A 22,811-nucleotide genomic window follows, 5' to 3' on the forward strand; every position below is an offset into this window, starting at 1 on the left:
TATTTTTGTGATAGGATAATTTGTAACAAGCAACAAGTAACAAAAGTAAATAAAGTGCAGCAAGGTGGCCCAATCCTTTTTGTAGCAAAGGACAAGCCTTGACAAACTCTTATATAGAGAAAAGCGCTCCCGAGAGGACACATGGGAATATCGTCAAGCTAGTTTTCATCACGTTCATATGATTCGCGTTCGGTACTTTGATAATTTGGTATGTGGGTGGACCGGTGCTTGGGTACTGTCCTTAATTGGACAAGCATCCCACTTATGATTAACCTCTATTGCAAGCATCCGCAACTACAACAAAAGTATTAAGGTAAACCTAACCATAGCATGAAACATATGGATCCAAATCAGCCCCTTACGAAGCAACGCATAAACTAGGGTTTAAGCTTCTGTCACTCTAGCAACCCATCATCTACTTATTACTTCCCAATGCCTTCCTCTAGGCCCAAATAATGGTGAAGTGTTATGTAGTCGACGTTCACATAACACCACTAGAGGAGAGACAACATACATCTCATCAAAATATCGAACGAATACCAAATTCACATGACTACTAATAGCAAGACTTCTCCCATTTCCTCAGTAACAAACGTAACTACTCACAAAGCATAATCATGTTCATAATCAGAGGGGTATTAATATGCATATAGGATCTGAACATATGATCTTCCACCAAATAAACCAACTAGCATCAACTACAAGGAGTAATTAACACTACTAGCAACCTACTAGTACCAATCCCGGACTTGGAGACAAGAATTGGATACAAGAGATGAACTAGGGTTTTGAGAGGAGATGGTGCTGGAGAACATGTTGATGGAGATTGCCCCCTCCCGATGAGAGGAGCGTTGGTGATGACGATGGCAATGATTTCCCCCTCCCAGAGGGAAGTTTCCCCGGCAGAACAGCTCTGCCGAAGCCCTAGATTGGATCCGCCAAGGTTCCGCCTCGTGGCGGCGGAGTTTCGTCCGAGGAGATGGCTTCTGGCTTTTTTCTCATCAAAAGACTCCATATAGCAGAAGATGGCCGTCGGAGGGCCACCAGGGGGGCCACGAGGTAGGGGGGCGTGCCCAGGGGGTAGGGCGCGCCCCCCACCCTCGTGGGCAGGGTGTGGCCCCCCTGGTGAACTTCTTGCGCTCAATATTTTTTTATATATTCTGAAAACGTCTTCCGTGAAGTTTCAGGACTTTTGGAGCTGTGCATGATAGGTCTCTAATATTTGCTCCTTTTCCAGCCCAGAATCCCAGCTGTCGACATTCTCCCTCTTTATGTAAACCTTGTAAAATAAGAGAGAATAGGCATAAGTATTGTGACATAATGTGTAATAACAACCCATAATGCAATAAATATCGATATAAAAGCATGATGCAAAATGGACGTATCAACTCCCCCAAGCTTAGACCTCGCTTGTCCTCAAGCGAAAGCCGAAATCAAAAAATATGTCCACATGTTTGGAGATAGAGGTGTCGATAAAAGTAAAATACGGACATGAGGGCATCATGATCATTCTTAGAACAACAACTTACATAATTCTTGTCATATGATTTCTTATGCTAGAGTATTAATTCAATCACAATTTCAAGTATGAATCGTAAACTTCATTGAAAACTAACAAACTATAGTCTCAGTCACTGGAGTAATTGCAATTTATCATAACACAAGAAAGAGTCAATATATAAGAGCTTTTCAGCAAGTCCGCATGCTCAACTATCATATAGTCTTTCACAATTGCTGACACTCACGCAATACTTATGGGTATGGAGTTTTAATCGGACACGGAGAAAGATAGGGGCTTATAGTTTTGCCTCCCAACGTTTTACCTCAAGGGTAATGTCAACAATAATAGTTCATGAAAACTCACATCCAATTAGCCATATATACCAGGATCTTTCCAACATACTGTGCTTGCCAAAGGATAAAATGTAAAAAGGAAGGGTGAAGATCACCATGACTCTTATGCAAGGTAGGAGATAAAAGTAAAAGATAGGCCCTTCGCAGAGGGAAGCAGAGGTTGTCATGCGCTTTTATGGTTGGATGCACAAAATCTTAATGCGAAAGAACGTCACTTTATATTGCCACTTGTGATATGGACCTTTATTATGCAGTCTGTCGCTTTTATTTCTTTCATATCACACGATCGTATAAAGCTTATTTTCTCCCACACTAATAAGTCATACATATTTAGAGAGCAATTTTTATTGCTTGCACCGATGACAACTTACTTGGAGGATCTTACTCAATCCATAGGTAGGTATGGTGGACTCTCATGGCAAAACTGGTTTAAGGGTATTTGGAAGCACAAGTAGTATCTCTACTTGGTGTGATGAATTTGGCTAGCATGAGGGGGAAAGGCAAGCTCAACCATGTTGGATGATCCATGACAATATAATCTATCTCAGATGTAAGAAAACATAACCCATTACGTTGTCTTCCTTGTCCAACGTCAACTCTTTAGCATGTCATATTTTAATGAGTGCTCACAATCATAAAAGATGTCCAAGATAGTATATTTATATGTGAAGACCTCTCTTTCTTTATTACTTCCTATTAATTGCAACGATGACCAAAACTATGTTTGTCAACTGTCAACAACTTTTATTCATCATACTTTTTCTATGTGAGCTCATTACTCTCCATAAGATCCATATGATCTCTTTGTTTCCCTTTTTATTTATTTCTCTTTTCTTTTATTCACTTAGGATCATGGCAAAATAATCAAGCCCTTGACTCAACACTAATGTTTATTATATATAGCTCACGGACTCGATTACATAGAGGGATCATAAAGCAAAACTCAAAACTAGATCATGCCATAAACTTTATTCTACTAGATCAAGATATTACCAAAAGGATCAAACTAAGAAAAACGATAAAGATAAAAGTGATGGTGACACGATACCGAGGCACTCCCCCAAGCTTGGCAGTTGCCAAGGGGAGTGCCCATACCCGATACTCAGTTCTTCTTTGTTGGTGGAGAAGATGGAGACGATGATGGATAGTCACACATCGAGCGTAAGAGGTCCTCCAGCTTGCGGATAATGCCCTTGACTACAACAATATGCTCCTTCAACAAAATATTTTCACGTGTGAGATACTTGTTCTATATACGAGCTAACTCAATCATCTTGAAAGCTTCGATCTCAGTTGGGGTAAGAAGATTGTGATCAAGTTAAAGGATGTCTTCTGCTGCCGGAGCGTGATCCTCCGTGGCCTTCTTGATACCTTCATCCTTGTTGATCTCCATGGGTTCTTCCCTCTTCAGCTCTATTTTCATTAGCCAAGCATCGTTGTCACCATTGTTGGAGGAGGGGGACGACATGATGCCTGGCCTTGACGACCCTGACAGGAAACAACTCGAAACAAGAACAAAGGATATTTGCGTGATATAGGAGTCAAAACCTTCGGGAGATTATATAACGAATTTTTACCGACCAAAATACGTGTCGTGTAAGAAAACGGAGTCCGGAGAGCGCACGAGGTGCCCACGAGGTAGGGGGTGCGCCCAGTAGGGTAGGGCGCACCCTCCACCCTCGTGGAGGCCTCGTGTCCTTCCCGGACTGCTTCTTATTTTTCTATTTTTCTAAATATTCCAAAATGGAGAAATATTGCCTTAAAAACTGTTTTCGAGTCGGTTTACTTACCATACCACATACCTATTCCTTTTCAGAGTTTGAAACATTTCGGAAAGTGTCCCTTATGTATTCCTCCGGGGTTAGGGTTTCAATAACATTGATTTCAACATTTATGGGATTACCTGAGATATAATGTTTGATTCTTTGACCGTTCACCACCTTCAGATTTGTGCCTTCAAAGTTGTTGATTTTTATGGCACCGGAACGATAGACCTCCTCGATAACGTAAGGACCTTCCCATTTAGAGAGAAGTTTTCCTGCAAAAAAATTTAACGAGAGTTGTATAGCAATACATAATCACCTACATTAAACTCATGCTTTTGTATCCTTTTATCATGCCATCTTTTAACTTTTTCTTTAAACAACTTGGCATTTTCGTAGGCTTGGGTTCTCCATTCATCGAGTGAGCTAATATCAAATAACCTCTTCTCACCGGCAAGTTTAAAATCATAATCGAGCTCTTTAATAGCCCAATATGCCTTGTGTTCTAGTTTGAGAGGTAAGTGACATGCTTTTCCATAAACCATTTTATACGGAGACATACCCATAGGATTTTTGTATGCAGTTCTATAGGCCCATAATGCATCATCAAGTTTCTTGGACCAATTCTTTCTAGACCTATTGACAGTCTTTTGCAAAATTAATTTGAGCTCTCTATTACTCAATTCTACTTGACCACTAGACTGAGGGTGATAAGGAGATGCAATTCTATGATTAACATCATAGTTAGCAAGCATTTTACGGAAAGCACCATGAATAAAATGTGAACCACCATCAGTCATTAAATATCTAGGGACTCCAAATCTTGGAAAAATAACTTCTTTAATCATTTTAATAGAAGTGTTATGATCATCACTACTAGTTGGAATAGCTTCTACCCACTTAGTAACATAATCAACAACAACTAAAATATGTGTATATCCATTAGAGGCAGGAAAAGGTCCCATATAGTCAAAGCCCCAAACATCAAATGGTTCAATAACGAGTGAATAGTTCATAGTCATTTCTTGACATCTACTAATATTACCAATTCTTTGACATTCATCACAAGATAAGACAAACTTACGGGCATCTTTGAAGAGAGTAGGCCAATAAAACCAGATTGCAATACCTTATGTTCAGTTCTATATCCAGCATGGTGTCCTCCATAAGCTTCGGAGTGACACTTGCGTAGGATCTGTTCCTGTTCATGCTCAGGTACACAACGTCTAATAACACCATCTACTCCTTCTTTATAAAGATGTGGGTCATCCCAAAAGTAATGTCTCAAATCATAGAAGAATTTTTCTTTTGCTGGTATGTGAAACTAGGTGGTATGAATTTGGCAACAATGTAATTAGCATAATCAGCATACCATGGAGCAGTATGAGAAGCATTTATGGCATTTAATTGCTCATCAGGAAAGCTATCATCAATAGGTAGTGGGTCATCAAGCACATTTTCTAACCTAGACAAGTTGTCTGCAACGGGGTTCTCAACTCCCTTTCTATCAACAATATGTAAATCAAATTCTTGTAGCAAGAGAACCCAAATAATAAGTCTAGGTTTATCATCTTTCTTTTCCATAAGATATTTAATAGCAGCATGATCAGTGTGAATAGTTACTTTAGAATCAACAATATAAGGTCTGAACTTATCACAAGCAAATACAACTGCTAAGAATTCTTTTTCAGTAGTAGCATAATTCCTTTGAGCATTGTCTAGGGTTTTACTAGCATATTGAATAACTTTTAATTTCTTATCAACTCTTTGCCTAGAACATCACCTACAACATAGTCATTAGCATCACACATAATTTCAAAGGGTAAATTCCAATCAGGTGGCTGAACAATAAGTGCAGAGATCAATGCTTTCTTAAGTATTTCAAATGCTTCTACACATCATCATCAAAGACAAATGGTATATCTTTTTGTAATAAATTAGTCAGAGGCTGAGAAATTTTGGAGAAGTCCTTAATGAACCTCCTATAAAACCCGGCATGACCAAGGAAACTCCTTATACCTTTGATGTCCTTGGGGCATGGCATCTTTTCAATAGCATCAACCTTGGCTTTATCAACTTCAATACCTCTTTCAGAAACTTTATGCCCCAAGACAATACCTTCATTAACCATAAAGTGGCACTTTTCCCAATTCAAGACAAGATTAGTTTCTTCACATCTCTGCAAAACTCGATCAAGGTTGCTCAAGCAATCATCAAAAGAAGATCCATAGATGGAGAAATCGTCCATGAAAACCTCACAAATCTTTTCACAAAAGTCAGAGAATATAGCCATCATGCATCTTTGAAAGGTAGCAGGTGCATTACATAAACCAAAAGGCATACGTCTATAAGCAAAAGTACCAAAAGGGCAAGTAAAAGTAGTCTTTGATTGATCCTTGGCTGACTCAAGTATTTGAGAGAAACCAGAATAACCATCTAAAAAGCAAAAATGTGTATGTTTGGATAATCTTTCTAGCATTTGATCGATAAAAGGTAAGGGGTAATGATCCTTTTTAGTGGCCTTATTTAATATGCAGAAATCAATTACCATCCTATAAACTGTAACAATTCTTTGATGAATCAATTCATCTTTATCATTAGGAACGACAGTAATACCTCCCTTCTTAGGGACACAATGGACATGACTTACCCACTGACTATCAGCAACGGGATAGATTATACCTGCCTCAAGGAGCTTTAGTATTTCCTTTCTTATCACTTCTTTCATTTTAGGATTCAGCCGTCGTTGATGATCACGAACTGGTTTAGCATCTTCTTCCAAATTTATTTTATGTTGACATAGAGTGGGACTAATGCCCTTAAGATCATCAAGAGTATACCCAATAGCAGCACGGTGCTTCTTCAGAGTTTTCAGTAATCTCTCTTCCTCATGCTCTGAAAGGTTAGCACTAATAATAACATGATATATCTTTTTCTCATCAAGATAAGCATATTTAAGAGTATCAGGTAACGGTTTAAGCTCAAACACGGGATCACCCTTGGGTGGAGGAGGATCCCCTAGGATTTCAATAGGCAAATTATGTTTCAGAATAGGTTCATGTTTAAAGAATACTTCATCTATTTCCCTTCTTTCATTCATAAACATATCATTTTCATGGTCTAGCAAATATTGTTCTAAAGGATCACTAGGAGGTACGTCAATAGAAGCAAGAACAATAATTTCATCCTTGCTAGGTAATTCTTCTTCACGGTGTTGTCTACTAAATTTAGAGAAATGAAATTCATGAGACATATCATCTAAGCCGATAGTAACAACATCCTTTTTGCAATCTATCTTAGCTTTAAAAGTGTTTAAGAAGGGTCTACCAAATATAATGGGACAACAACTATCTTGTGGGGAACCTAGAACAAGAAAATCAGCAGGATATTTAGTTTTCCACACAAGACTTCAACATCTCTAACAATTCCCATTGGTGAAATAGTATCTCTATTGGCAAGTTTAATTGTGACATCAATATCTTCTAACTCAGCGGGTGTAATGTCATGCATAATTTCTTTGTATAAGTCAAAATGTATTGCACTAGCACTAGCACCCATATCACATAAGCCATGATAACAATGATCTCCTATTTTAACAGAAATGACGTGCATGCCTACCACATGTCTGTTTTTATCTTTTGCACAAGGTTTAGCAATTCTAGCAGTCGCATAAAGGAAATGAATAACATGCCCATCAATATTATCAGACAAGAGATCTTTAACAATAGCAATATCAGGTTCTACTTTAATTTGCTCAGGAGGTGTATAAGTTTTAATATTGCTATTACGAACCACAGTTGAAGCTTTAGCATGATCCTTTATCCTAACAGGAAAAGGTGGTTTCTCAACATAAGCAGTAGGAACAATAGGATCATTATAAGTGATAGTCTTTTCTTCAACTTTAATAGATGCAACTACTTTTACTTCTATGGGAGGATGATATTTAAACCACTTCTCCTTGGGGAGATCAACATAAGTAGCAAAAGATTCACAGAAAGAAGCTACTATCTCAGAGTTAAGTCAATATTTAGTGCTAAATTTACGGAAAACATCGGTATCCATAAAAGATGTAACACAATCAAACTTAGGTGTCATACCTGACTCCTTACCTTCGTCGAGGTCCCAATCTTCAGAGTTGTGTTTAATTCTTTCCAATAAATCCCATTTGAATTCAATAGTCTTCATCATAAAAGAGCCAGCGCAAGAAGTATCGAGCATGGTGCGATTGCTATCAGAAAGCCGAGCATAAATTTTTTGAATAATCATTTCTCTTGAGAGCTCATGATTAGGGCATGAATATAACATTGACTTAAGCCTCCCCCAAGCTTGAGCGATGCTTTCTCCTTCGCGAGGCCAAAAATTATATATATAATTGCGATCACGATGAACAAGATGCATAGGATAAAACTTCTAATGAAATTTCAATTTCAATCGTTTGTAGTTCCATGACCCCATATCATCGCATAGCCTATACCATGTCAATGCATCTTCCTTCAAAGATAAAGGGAAGACCTTCTTCTTAATAACATCTCCGGGTACACGTGCAAGCTTAAATAATCCACAAACTTCATCCACATATATTAGGTGCTCATGAGGATGTAATGTTCCATCTCCTGCAAAAGGATTAGCTAGCAGTTTTTCTATCATACCTGAAAGAATTTCAAATCAGACATTTTCATTTTTAGTAGGTTCGGTAGGTTGAGGAGCAACTCTTTGCTCTACTGGTCGGGGTGAAGATACCCCAAACAAGCCCCTCAGAGGATTACTTTCCATAGTAACAAATGACAGTAAATTTCAGCACACTATATAAATTTTTCCTTACCAAATTCCACCTACCAAAGGCGCTTCACTCGCCGTCAACGGCGCCTGAAAAGAGTCTTGATAACCCACAAGTATAGGGGACCTATCGTAGTCCTTTCAATAAGTAAGAGTGTCGAACCCAACGAGGAGCAGAAGGAAATGATAAGCGGTTTCCAGCAAGGTATTCTCTGCAAGTAAGAAAATAAGTGGTAACAAATAGTTTTGTGATAGGATAATTTGTAACAAGCAACAAGTAACAAAAGTAAATAAAGTGCAGCAAGGTTGCCCAATCCTTTTTGTAGCAAAGGATAAGCCTGGACAAACTCTTATATAGAGAAAAGCGCTCCCGAGGACACATGGGTATATCGTCAAGCTAGTTTTCATCACGTTCATATGATTCGCGTTCGGTACTTTGATAATTTGGCATGTGGGTGGACCGGTGCTTGGGTACTGTCCTTACTTGGACAAGCATCCCACTTATGATTAACCTCTATTGCAAGCATCTGCAACTACAACAAAAGTATTAAGGTAAACCTAACCATAACATGAAACATATGGATCCAAATCAGCCCCTTACGAAGCAACGCATAAACTAGGGTTTAAGCTTCTGTCACTCTAGCAACCCATCATCTACTTATTACTTCCCAATGCCTTCCTCTAGGCCCAAATAATGGTGAAGTGTTATGTAGTCGACGTTCACATAACACCACTAGAGGAGAGACAACATACATCTCATCAAAATATCGAACGAATACCAAATTCACATGACTACTAATAGCAAGACTTCTCTCATGTCCTCAGGAACAAACATAACTACTCACAAAGCATAATCATGTTCATAATCATAGGGGTATTAATATGCATATAGGATCTGAACATATGATCTTCCACCAAATAAACCAACTAGCATCAACTAGAAGGAGTAATTAACACTACTAGCAACCTACTAGTACCAATCCCGGACTTGGAGACAAGAATTGGATACAAGAGATGAACTAGGGTTTTGAGAGGAGATGGTGCTGGTGAAGATGTTGATGGATATTTCCCTCTCCCGATGAGAGGAGCGTTGGTGATGACGATGGCGATGATTTCCCCCTCCCGGAGGGAAGTTTCCCCGGCAGAACAACTCTGTCGGAGCCCTAGATTGGATCCGCCAAGGTTCCGCATCGTGGCGGCGGAGTTTCGTCCGAGGAGATGGCTTCTGGCTTTTTTCTCATCAAAAGACTCCATATAGTAGAAGATGGCCATCGGAGGGCCACCAGGGGGCCCACGAGGTAGGGGGTGCGCCCCCACCCTCGTGGGCAGGGTGTGGCCCCCCTGGTGAACTTCTTACGCTCAGTATTTTTTATATATTCTGAAAACGTCTTCCATGAAGTTTCAGGACTTTTGGAGCTGTGCAGGATAGGTCTCTAATATTTGCTCCTTTTCTAGCCCAAAATCCCAGCTGCCGGCATTCTCCCTCTTTATGTAAACCTTGTAAAATAAGAGAGAATAGGCATAAGTATTGTGACGTAATGTGTAATAACAACCCATAATGCAATAAATATCGATATAAAAGCATGATGCAAAATGGACGTATCAGGGGGTTCCCGGCAATTTCCTCCTTCACGGCATTCAATATGCTATGATGGCGGTCAGATATGACACAAACCTCCCATGCAGGGCCAACAACATTAGTCCTAAGAAAGTGCACGAACCAACTCCAATTGTCGTTGTCCTCCCCGGTAACCAAAGCAAAGGCCAACGGGACCAATCGATTGTCTGCATCGCAGGAGATCACGACGAGTAGGGTGCCTTTAAACTTTCCCATCAAGAATGTCCCATCAACAAAAAGAAATGGCTGGCAATGCTTGAACACCTTGACACAAGGGCCGAAACACCAAAATGCTTGACCAAACACTGGGTACTTTACATTCTTCACAGTGCGGGACTTGCTTGGATGCGGCTCAATTACCTGCGTCATTCCAGGGTTGCGAAAGGCCATCGCTGCCAACATCCTAGGTAGCCTTCCATATGCATCCTCCTAGTCACCGCAAGCCATCTTTAGAGCCATTTGTTTTGCCCTCCACGCCTTCCCATACTTCACATGGTAGTTAAATATCAAGAATATGAACTTCACCAAAGAACCAGCTGAGAGGGTTGGCGTAGCTTTGATAGCTCTGGCGCACCGGTGAGCAATAAAAGTGGATGTCAATTGCCGGTGCTTGTCGCCAATAAGGATGGTGTCGCCACAATTGTGGGGCCCTTCATAGCTACTTATATTCCACCAACCACCCGAGGTCTTCCTAGCTCTGGCCTTCCAAGGACAATCTTCCTTCTTACACATCACAACAAAACGCTTGTTTTTGTTGGACTTGAATACTATGTATGGCCGATGGTGTTTGACGGCGTACTCTTGTAGCCAAATCTGCATGTGCAACATAGTCTTGAACTTCAAGCCTTCATATATCAAAGGTCGTCGCCAAGGTCGGTCTCGTGGTTCCTCCTCGGTGACAGGATTAGGCAATCCCGACCCAAATTCCCGCATGTTAGAGTCTGCTATGGCTAGGTGTGCATCCCTAACATCTCTAAACTCATGAATGCTCGGATGTTTGCCCCATACCTTAATAAATGCATTGATCTCCTCCTTGGTAAATTGGAACTGCGGACGGTCCTCGTTAGAGTCAGACACAAAAGCTTGAGCATAACCCTCATCCTCAGGATTCTTTTCTCCAAATATCTCTGGATCTCCATCAAGTTAGCTTGATGCCACGAGAGGTACACAAGGTGAGGATGGAAACATGATTTCAGAGACGTCGACAAACTGTTCGTTGGTCCCCTCGCCTTGAGAATTATTTTCTCTCCGGATGAAAGCCGACACCCCACCGCAATGGTTGCGAGGTGGTGTGCCATCTTTCCTAAAGATACTTCTCTCTCCACTACCTATATTTTCAGCCTTGACTTTCTCCTCGATGATGGCATGTGTATCCGTCAAACCTATCACCACAACACAATGATTTTGAGTTAGCGTATCTTCATTATCAACATTTGATGGCTTGCTTGGACCCACATCATAAGCCTCCACATAACCAACAACATTTGATGGCTGGCTTGGACCTACTTCCATAACCGAGGGACACTCATTCAGATTGATGAGAAGTTGAGGCCTCACAACACCGGTGACTTTGACGACAGCGACCACTAGAGATCTTATTTGGGACCCTTCAACAAGCTCCTTGTATAAATCCCACTCATCAATGCCACAGATAGGTATCATCTGAGTAAACAAGCAAGATCCACACCCAACATCGTATCTTCCTTCTAAAGAAACATCATCACGAATGTCGTTCCACCCAACACTTCTCTAAGCTTCAAAGCAACCTCATTGAAACTAGGACTATGTGGAAAGAAAACAACTTGACTCATCATGTCTACAAACTCTGCACCACTGCCGGAGGAGGTCACATGCCCTCCGTGATGAACATGAAGTATCTTTGAGTATGCCATCTATATTCATTTCCCAAAATACAACTTTACCCATTAGCGCACAAATTATAAAACAAAACGCTGAAAACAGATAAACTGAACATATATTATATAACCTAGCATCTACATCACTTCATATATAGCAAATATCACATCCAAATCATATCAATTTCACCAAATATCAACTTAACCTAATATCATATTAACTACATTTGTGCTGTGAGAAGGCTAGGAGATACCTTACGATGGGTGGAGAGGAAGTCAGCCCCCGTTGTTGCGGAGGAGAAGGCCAGGAGGGTCTGGGGCGGAGAAAGGATGAGGCGGATGGGCCGGACCTCAAGCAGCGAGGTTCGTCGCGGAGGGCCCAGTCGGTTTGCGCCAGCGCATGGTCCATGGTGGGGGGCATCGACGGCGACTGGCCGGGGCTGAGGGCGGCGACTGGCCGGGCTGGGGGGAGGCAATTGGCCGGGCTGGGGGGAGGCGACTAGTCGGGGCTGGGGGAGGCGACTGGCCGAGGTCGACGGCGGCTACCTCGGCTGGCTGCGGCGGCTTGACTAGGTTCGATGAAAAGGATATGGGGAATTTCCCCACAGTGAATCGATTGGGGGGGTGTAAACCTATCCATAGTTCGGCGCCAGCAAGTATGGCACCGAATATGCCACGCCACCGATTTCCCGTCCACTCGGTGTTATGATGATGTTCTTGGGCCCACTAGTTCGGCTCCATACAACTTGGGGCCGATATGTGCATATTCGGCGCCTTGCTCTTTGGCACCGACCCTAGGGGCCAGATTTGGAATTAGTTTTGGCCAGGGGCCAGACGTGCTTGAAGTCACTGAAAGAGGCTAGTTTTGTCAAAAAATACACAGGTCACCGGCACACACGAGATATATCGTTCGACTGGTGCAGGCCCACCTCAGAGATAACCCTTCGGGCAACATGAGGTGATTGGCTGACGATCTCGGTCTTCCGCTAGGGTTAGGGTTTCTCATGGGAGGTGATGATCGGGATACGGTGGTGTTCTGGGCGGCAACGGCATCTCCCAAAGCACAGATCATCTTGGTTTGGTTCTTTTGTGAGGGGGAGCCATGGTGGAGAAGGACGGTGGGAGGAAAGTTGATGCATCACCGCAAAAGACGGCAACTCCGAGATCGGGGCGAATGACAGATCTATGTCAGATGTGATGTTGTGGCAATCGCAGGGTGACAGGGATTCGCCGGCGGTGAGCAGAACACCTGATGCGACGGCAAGCCTCTCGGCTATACTCGGCGGAATGGTGTTGACAGAGAAGGAAGTCCAGGGCTTCATGTTTACAGAATCGGTGGAGGAGATACCCACCGCGAGGAGGTGGTCATTGATCGGCAAAGTTTGCTCCTCAAGACCCATAAACATCAATAGCCTAGAATGGACTATGCAGAGGGCATGAGGTTTAGATCGCGATGCTCGGTTTCAGGATCTTGGAAGAAATTTGTTCATGGTTTACTTCGGAGGGGAAAGGGACCGGAAGCACGCAAGGAATGATAGACCGTGGCAATATGATTTCAACATTCTGATACTAAGGACTATGATGGAAAGACTAGGTCATCAGAGATGATTTTTAACATTGTGGGAGCTTGGGTCAGAGTTGAAAATCCGCAAATGGACAAGAAGACGAAAGGGATTCGAGGAAGCACTGGGCAATTGGTTGGGCAAGGTGGTGAAGGTAGATGTGGAAAAATATGGCTTTGCAAAAGGGAAATTTCTTAGGGTTAGAGCCAAGATATTTGTGTATGAACCTTTGGTGTGGTGCTTTGTCCTCAAGGCTTTTGAAAATGATGAAAGTCCGTACATGGTTCAATTTATACTATGAAAAGATCCCACACTTTTGGTTTGAGTACGGAAGGCTGGTGCACGTGAATGATAGATGCGAGCCATCGACTGATAAATCGTCTTAGTGGGGTGAGTGGCTGCGAGCTTCTCCTTGCAGAAACATGTCATACAAAGGAGGGGTGGTAAGTGGAAAAGCGAGTAGTATCAACTCTGGTGAAAACTCTCACACAGGCGGGAGTGGTCAAGGTGGATATGCTCATTGTCGGTGTAAAAACCAGCAGACCTCGGGGTAGGGGTCCCGAGCTGTGGATCTTAGACAGATGGTAACTAGAACAGGGAGACGATGTTTACCAGGCTTGGTGATACGTACATTTCACATCATGCTTTTATATTGATATTTATTGCATTATGGGTTGTTATTACACATTATAGCACAATACTTATGTCTTTTCTCTCTTATTTTACAAGGATTACATGAAGAGGGAGAATGCCGGCGGCTAGAATTCTGGACTGAAAAAGGAGCAAATCTGAGAGACCTATTCTGCACAACTCCAAAAGTCCTAAAAATTTATAGAGAATTATTTTGGAATATATAAAAAAATATTGGGCAAAGAAAGTAGCAGAGGGGACCCACCAGGTAGCCACAAGGGTGGGGGGAGCGCCCTACCCCCTGGGCGCGCCCCTGGCTTGTGGGCCACCTGGTAGGCCCCCGATGCTCATCTTCTGCTATATGAAGGGTTTTGACCTGGAAAAAAACAAAGAGGAAGCTTTCGGGATGAAGCGCCGCCGTCTCGAGGCGGAACTTGGGCAGAACCAATCTAGGGCTCTGGCGGAGCTGTTCTGCGGGGAAAACATCCCTCCCGGAGGGGGAAATCATTGTCATCGTCATCACCAACGATCCTCTCATCGAGAGGGGTCAATCTCCATCAACATCTTCACTAGCACCATCTCCTCTCAAACCCTAGTTCATCTATTGTATCCAATCTTTGTCTCAAAACCTCGGATTGGTACTTGTGGGTTGCTAGTAGTGTTGATCACTCCTTGTAGTTGATGCTTGTTGGTTTATTCGGTGGAAGATCATATGTTCATATCCTTAATGATAATTATTACTCCTCTGATTATGAACATGAATATGCTTTGTGAGTAATTACGTTTGTTCCTGAGGACATGGGAGAAGTCTTGTTATAAGTAATCCTGTGAATTTGGTATTCCGTTCGATATTTTGATGAGATGTATGTTGTCTCTCCTCTAGTGGAGTTATGTGAACGTCGACTATGTGACACTTCACCATTATTTGGGCCTAGCGGAGGGCATTGGGAAGTAATAAGTAGATGATGGGTTGCTAGAGTGACAGAATTTTAAACCCTAGTTTATGCGTTGCTTCGTAAGGGGTTGATTTAGATCCACATGTTTCATGCTATGATTAGATTTATCTTAATTCTTATTTCATAGTTGCGGATGCTTGCGAGAAGGGTTAATAATTGATAACCCACAAGTATAGGGGATCACAACAGTTTTCAATAAGTAAGAGTGTCGAACCCAACGAGGAGCTAAAGGTAGAACAAATATTCCATCAAGTTCTATCGACCACCGATACAACTCTACGCACGCTTGACGTTCGCTTTACCTAGAACAAGTATGAAACTAGAAGTACTTTGTAGGTGTTGTTGGATAGGTTTGCAAGATAATAAATATTACGTAAATAAAAAGTAGGGGCTGTTTAGATTAAGAAACAACAAAGTAATTATATCGAGTGTGGAAAAGTGGTGGTAGTAGTTGCGAAATTGCCCCTAAGCAATTGACTACTTTACTAGACCGATAGCAAGTATTATGTGGGAGAGGCCACTGCTAGCATGTCATCCCTGACTTGGAATTCTATGCACTTATGATTGGAACTATTAGCAAGCATCCGCAACTACTAATGTTCATTAAGGTAAAACCCAACCATAGCATTAAGATATATTGGTCCCCCTTCAATCCCGTATGCATCAATTTCTATGCTAGGTTGAAGCTTCTGTCACTCTTGCCCTCCAATACATAGTCCTATCAACATACAAGTAACCCTAGGGTGTGATCCACGCGCGCAATCATATGATGGGCACCAAAGGACAACAACATAACCACAAGCAAATTAAATCAATCATAGAAATTCATCAACCACCGATAGGACAACGAAAATCTACTCAGACATCATAGGATGGCAACACATCATTGGATAATAATATGAAGCATAAAGCACCATGTTCAAATAGAGGGTACAGAGGGTTGCGGGAGAGTGGATTGATGTAGATAGAGGGGGGAAGGTGATGGAGATGTTGGTGAAGATGGCGGAGGTGTTGGTGTAGATCACGGTGATGATGATGGTCCCCGGTGGCAGTCCGGTGCCACCGGAAGCGAGGGGGAGAGAGCCCCCCTCCTTCTTCTTCTTCCTTGACCTCCTCCCTAGATGGGAGAAGGGTTTCCCCTCTGGTCCATGGCATCCATGGCACGGGAGGGGCGAGAGCCCCCCGAGATTGGATCTGTCTCTCTGTCTCTCTCTGTTTCCGGGTTCTCAGATTCTCCCCTTTCACCGTTTCTTATATTCCCAGAGATCCGTAACTCCGATTGGGCTGAAATTTTAACACGATCTCTATCCAGATATTAGCTTTCTTGCAGCAAAAGAAGGGCATCAACCGCCCTACGGGTGGCCCACGAGGGTCAGGGGCACGCCTGGGGGGGGAGGCGCGCCCTCCTGCCTCGTGGCCACCACGGGCACCGTCTCACGTGGATTTTTATTCCCAAAAATCATATATATTCCAAAAAAATCTCCGTTAGTTTTTATCCCGTTTGGACTCCGTTTGATATGGATATTCTGCGAAACAAAAAATATGCAACAAACAGGAACTGGCACTAGGCACTGGATCAATATGTTAGTCCCAAAAATAGTATAAAAAGTTGCCAAAAGTATATGAAAGTTGTAGAATATTGGCATGGAACAATCAAAAATTATAGATACGACGGAGACGTATCAGCATCCCCAAGCTTAATTCCTGCTCGTCCTCGAGTAGGTAAATGATAAAAAAGATAATTTTTGATGTGGAATGCTACCTAGCATAATCTTGATCATGTGTCTAATCATGGCTTGAATATTAAGACACGAGTGATTCAAAGCAATAGTCTATCATTTGACATAAAAATAATAATACTTCAAGCCCACTAATAAAGCAATCATGTCTTTTCAAAATAACAAGGCCAAAGAAAGTTATCCCTACAAAATCATATATTCTGACTATGCTCCATCTTCTTCACACAAAATACTCACATCATGCACAACCCCGATGACAAGCCAAGCAATTGTTTCATACTTTTGACATTCTCAAACCTTTTCAACTTTCACGCAATACATGAGCATGAGCCATGGACATAGCACTATAGGTGGAATAGAATATGATGGTGGAGAAGACAAAAAGGAGAAGATAGTCTCACATCAACTAGGCGTATCAACGGGCTATGGAGATGCCCATCAATAGATATCAGTGTGAGGAGTAGGGATTGCCATGCAACAGATGCACTAGAGCTATAAGTATATGAAAGCTCAAACTAAAACTAAGTGGGTGTGCATCCAACTTGCTTGCTCATGAAGACCTAGGGCATTTGAGGAAGCCCATCGTTGGAATATACAAGCCAAGTTCTATAATGAAAATTCCCACTAGTATATGAAAGTGATAACTCAAGAGACTCTCTATATGAAGAACATGGTGCTACTTTGAAGCACAAGCGTGGTAAAAGGATAGTAACATTGCCCCTTCTCTCTTTTTCTCTCATTTTTTGTAGGCTTCTTTGGCCTCTTTTTTTTTGGGGGGGGGGTGCTTCTTTGGCCACTTTTATTTTGATAACCTCACATGGGACAATGTTCTAATAATGATGATCATCACACTTTTATTTACTTACAACTCAATATTACAACTCGATATCTAGAACAAAGATATGACTCTATATGAATGCCTCCGGCGGTGTACCGGGATGTGCAATGATCTAGCGTAGCAATGACATCAAAAAACAGACAAGCCATGAAAACATCATGCTAGCTATCTTACGATCATGCAAAGCAATATGACAATGAATGCTCAAGTCATGTATATGATGATGATGATGATGAAAGTTGCATGGCAATATATCTCGGAATGGCTATGGAAATGCCATGATAGGTAGGTATGGTGGCTGTTTTGAGGAAGGTATATGGTGGGTTTATGGTACCGGCGAAAGTTGCGCGATACTAGAGAGGCTGGCAATGATGGAAGGGTGAGAGTGCGTATAATCCATGGACTCAACATTAGTCATAAAGAACTCACATACTTATTGCAAAAATCTATTAGTCATCGAAACAAAGTACTACGTGCATGCTCCTAGGGGGATAGATTGGTAGGAAAAGACCATCGCTCGTCCCCGACCGCCACTCATAAGGAAGACAATCAATAAATACCTCATGCTCCAACTTCGTTACATAACGGTTCACCATACGTGCATGCTACGGGAATCACAAACATCAACACAAGTATTTCTACAATTCACAACCACCCACTAGCATGACTCTAATATCACCATCTTTATATCGCAAAACTATTGCAAGGAATCAAACATATCATATTCAGTGATCTACAAGCTTTATGTAGGATTTTATGACTAACCATGTGAATGACCAGTTCCTGTCATCTCTCTAAATAGATATAAGTGAAGCAAGAGAGTTTAATTCTTTCTACAAAATATATTCCCATGCTCTAACAAATATAAATGAAGCAAAAGAGCATTCTACAAATGGCGGTTGTCTATGTAAAGAGAAACAGGCAATCCAAACCTCAAATGATATAAGTGAAGCACATGAAGCATTCTATAAAGCCATACTCAAAAGATATAAGTGAAGTGCAAAGAGAATTCTATAAATCAACCAAGGACTATCTCATACCAGCATGGTGCATAAAAGAAAGATGAAAACTAAATGCAAAAGACACTTAAAGATTGCACATATCGCATGAACGAAACGAATCCGAAAACATGCCGATACTTGTTGAAGAAAGAGGGGATGCCTTCCGGGGCATCCACAAGCTTATACGCTTGAGTCTCCATGAATATTTACTTGGGGTGCCTCAGGCATCCCCAATATTGAGCTCTTGCCTCTCTTCCTTCTTCTCACATCGGACCTTCTCGATCATCGAACACTTCATCCACACAAAACTTCAACAGAAAACTCGGTAAGATCCGTTAGTATAATAAAGCAAATCACTACTCTAAGTACTGTTCCAAACCAATTCATATTTTATTTTTGCATTGTATCTACTGTAATATAACTTTCTCATGGCTTAATCCACTAATATAAATTTATAGTTTCATCAAAATAAGGAAACTATGCATCAAAAACAGAATCTGTCTAAAACAGAACAGTCTATAATAATCTGAACATTCACCATACTTATGATACTTGAAAATTCTACCCAAATTAGGAAAAATAAAAAATTTGTATAGGAAGACAGTGCAAAAAGAATCAGAACCATTTGACGTTCCAGAAAAAAAATGTAAAATCGCGCACTACAGACAAAATTTCTGTCCTGCACCGTACAAACCATCAAGCAAATGTAAACATCCTAAAGGCAAACCTTGGCACATTATTTTTATAATACAATGGAATTATACAAGGGGATAATTATTTTTATTGAAAAGTTTCTGTAATCAATATTCACAAAGTTTTCATGAGCATGAACAAAGTTCAAGGCTAGCTCCCACTTCAACAATGCTTGTCTTTCTCACTTTCGCTTTCCTTTTTGAAAAAGTTTTGGGTTCCCCTCTTTATTTTTGTTGTGTTTAAACTATATGAAAGCACTCAACAGAAATAAATGACTCCCTAAAACTTCCGGGTTGTCTCCCTGACAGCACTTTCTTTAAAGCCATTAAGCTAGGCATATAGTGCTCAAGTAATGAATCCACCCGGATCCCAAGGTATATCAAAGCCAATTTTAATTAACAATGATTTATAATTTAGTAGTGAGCACAAAGTAACATATATCATGTAACAACGAAGTCTAACTCTCTTCCTATGCATCGGCATGTCATAAAAGAACAATTCACGCACACATAGTAAAGGCCAATGCATATTATAAACAGTTTCTTGCAATTTTATCATATTGGAAGCATAGAGAGGTGGAGATATAGTTCCTCTCTCATAATAATTGCAAGTAGGAGCAGTAAGCACATGCATATTATATTCATCAAAATCATCATGTGCAACGGTAAAAGGCAACCCATCAATATAATCCTTAATAAGAGCAAACTTCTCCGATATAGTGTAGTTGGGAGAATTCAAAAAGATAATAGGACTATCATGCGTGGGTGCAATAGCAACAATTTCATGTTTAATATAAGGAACTATAGCAAGTTCATCTCCATAAGCATAATTCATATTGGCATCTTGGCCACAAGCATCATCAAAAAGGGATATTTCAAAAGAATCCAAGGGATCATAACAGTCATCATAGCAATCATCCTTCGGTAAGCACGAAGGGGAATTAAACAATGTATGAGTTGAAGAGTTACTCTCATTAGAAGGTGGGCACGGGTGATCAATCCGCTCTTCCTCCTTTTGTTCTTCGCTCTCTTCCTCATCTTTTTCATCCAATGAGTTCACAGTTTCATCAATTTCTTCTTCCATAGACTCCTGCAAAATATTAGTCTCTTCTTGGACAGCGGAGTATTCCTCAATATATGATTTAATATAAGCATTAGAAGCATAATTATCATAGCAATATTTAAGTATGGCAAATTTTTCATAATTGTAAAGAGTAGCACCATACTTTTCAATCAAAGAAGCAATTTCGTAAGCACCCTTAAAAGCAACAAATTCTTCAATTTGTTGAACATCATAGTAATTATAAACACCCTTAACATACGAAGATAAGATTCCATTATCAATAAACTCACATTGGTAGGGAAGGTGTTTCTCAGGGTTTTCAGAACAACAAGTAAAATCATATATATAACATAAATTCCAAGAATAGCATTGCAAACGATGAATTTGATCCAATAAACGTTTCCCTCTTTCAGATATACGGTGTCGCACATAACAAGCATGCTCATCTAAAGATTTGCCCTCAACTAAGCTAGTTGCGGTTTCAGCACGAGCACAAAGGGATCGAAGATGATCCAAGTAATAAGCTTCAGCAGTGTGATAGATTTTGAGTGGTTCTTGAACCATTGGTTCAGTAGGTACAACTATTTTTTTTGGTATTTTGCGTTTCCTACCCATAACTAATGATAGAAAACAACTAAGAACAACAAATAAAAATTACTTAGTGATAAAGCAAACAAGCACACACGAGAATATTCACCCCACGCCATTGCTCCCCGGCAACGATGCCAGAAAAAGGTCTTGATAACCCACAAGTATAGGGGATCGCAACCGTTTTTGATAAGTAAGAGTGTCGAACCCAACAAGGAGCTAAAGGTAGAACAAATATTCCCTCAAGTTCTATCGACCACCGATACAACTCTACGCATGCTTGACGTTCGCTTTACCTAGAACAAGTATGAAACTAGAAGTACTTTGTAGGTGTTGTTGGATAGATTTGCAAGATAATAAATATTACGTAAATAAAAAGTAGGGGCTGTTTAGATTAAGAAACAATAAAGTAATTATAGCGAGTGTGGAAAAGTGGTGGTAGTAGTTGCGAAATTGCCCCTAAGCAATTGACTACTTTACTAGGCCGATAGCAAGTATTATGTGGGAGAGGCCACTACTAGCATGTCATCCCTGACTTGGAATTCTATGCACTTATGATTGGAACTATTAGCAAGCATCCGCAACTAATAATGTTCATTAAGGTAAAACCCAACCATAGCATTAAGATATATTGGTCCCCCTTCAATCCCGTATGCATCAATTTCTATGCTAGGTTGAAGCTTCTGTCACTCTTGCCCTCCAATACATAGTCCTATCAACATACAAGTAACCCTAGGGTGTGATCCACGCGCGCAATCATATGATGGGCACCAAAGGACAACAACATAACCACAAGAAAATTAAATCAATCATAGCAATTCATCAACCACCGATAGGACAACGAAAATCTACTCAGACATCATAGGATGGCAACACATCATTGGATAATAATATGAAGCATAAAGCACCATGTTCAAATAGAGGGTACAGCGGGTTGTGGGAGAGTGGACCGCTGTAGATAGAGGGGGGAAGGTGATGGAGATGTTGGTGAAGATGGCGGAGGTGTTGGTGTAGATCGCGGTGATGATGATGGCCCCCGGTGGCACTCCGGTGCCACCGGAAGCGAGGGGGAGAGAGCTCCCTCCTTCTTCTTCTTCTTCCTTGACCTCCTCCCTAGATGGGAGAAGGGTTTCCCCTCTGGTCCATGGCCTCCATGGCACGGGAGGGGCGAGAGCCCCTCCGAGATTGGATATGTCTCTCTCTCTCTCTCTCTCTCTCTCTCTCTCTCTCTCTCTCTCTCTCTCTCTGTTTCTGCGTTCTCAGGTTCTTCCCTTTCACCGTTTCTTATATTCCCGGAGATCCGTAACTCCGATTGGGTTGAAATTTTAACACGATCTCTATCCAGATATTAGCTTTCATGCGGCGAAAGAAGGGCATCAACCGCCTTACGGGTGGCCCACGAGGGTCAGGGGCGCGCCTACGGGGTGGGGGCAGGCGCGCCCTCCTGCCTCGTGGCCACCTCGGGCACCATCTCACGTGGAATTTTCTTCCCAAAAATCATATATATTCCAAAAAAATCTCTGTCAGTTTTTATCCCATTTGGACTCCGCTTGATATGGATATTCTGAGAAACAAAAAACATGCAACAAACAGGAACTGGCACTGGGCACTGGATCAATATGTTAGTCCCAAAAATAGTATAAAAAGTTGCCAAAAGTATATGAAAGTAGTAGAATATTTGCATGTAACAATCAAAAATTATAGATACGATGGAGACGTATCAATAATAAGTGGGAGACCTGTCCAAGTAAGTACAATACCCAAGCACCGGTCCACCCACATATCAAATTATCAAAGTAACGACGCGAATGATATGAGCACGATGAAAACTAGCTTGACAGTAAATCCCATGTGTCCTCGGGAGCGCTTTGCTTT

Source organism: Triticum aestivum, chromosome 3A, assembly GCF_018294505.1.
Source record: "Triticum aestivum cultivar Chinese Spring chromosome 3A, IWGSC CS RefSeq v2.1, whole genome shotgun sequence".
Taxonomy (NCBI): Eukaryota; Viridiplantae; Streptophyta; class Magnoliopsida; order Poales; family Poaceae; genus Triticum; species Triticum aestivum.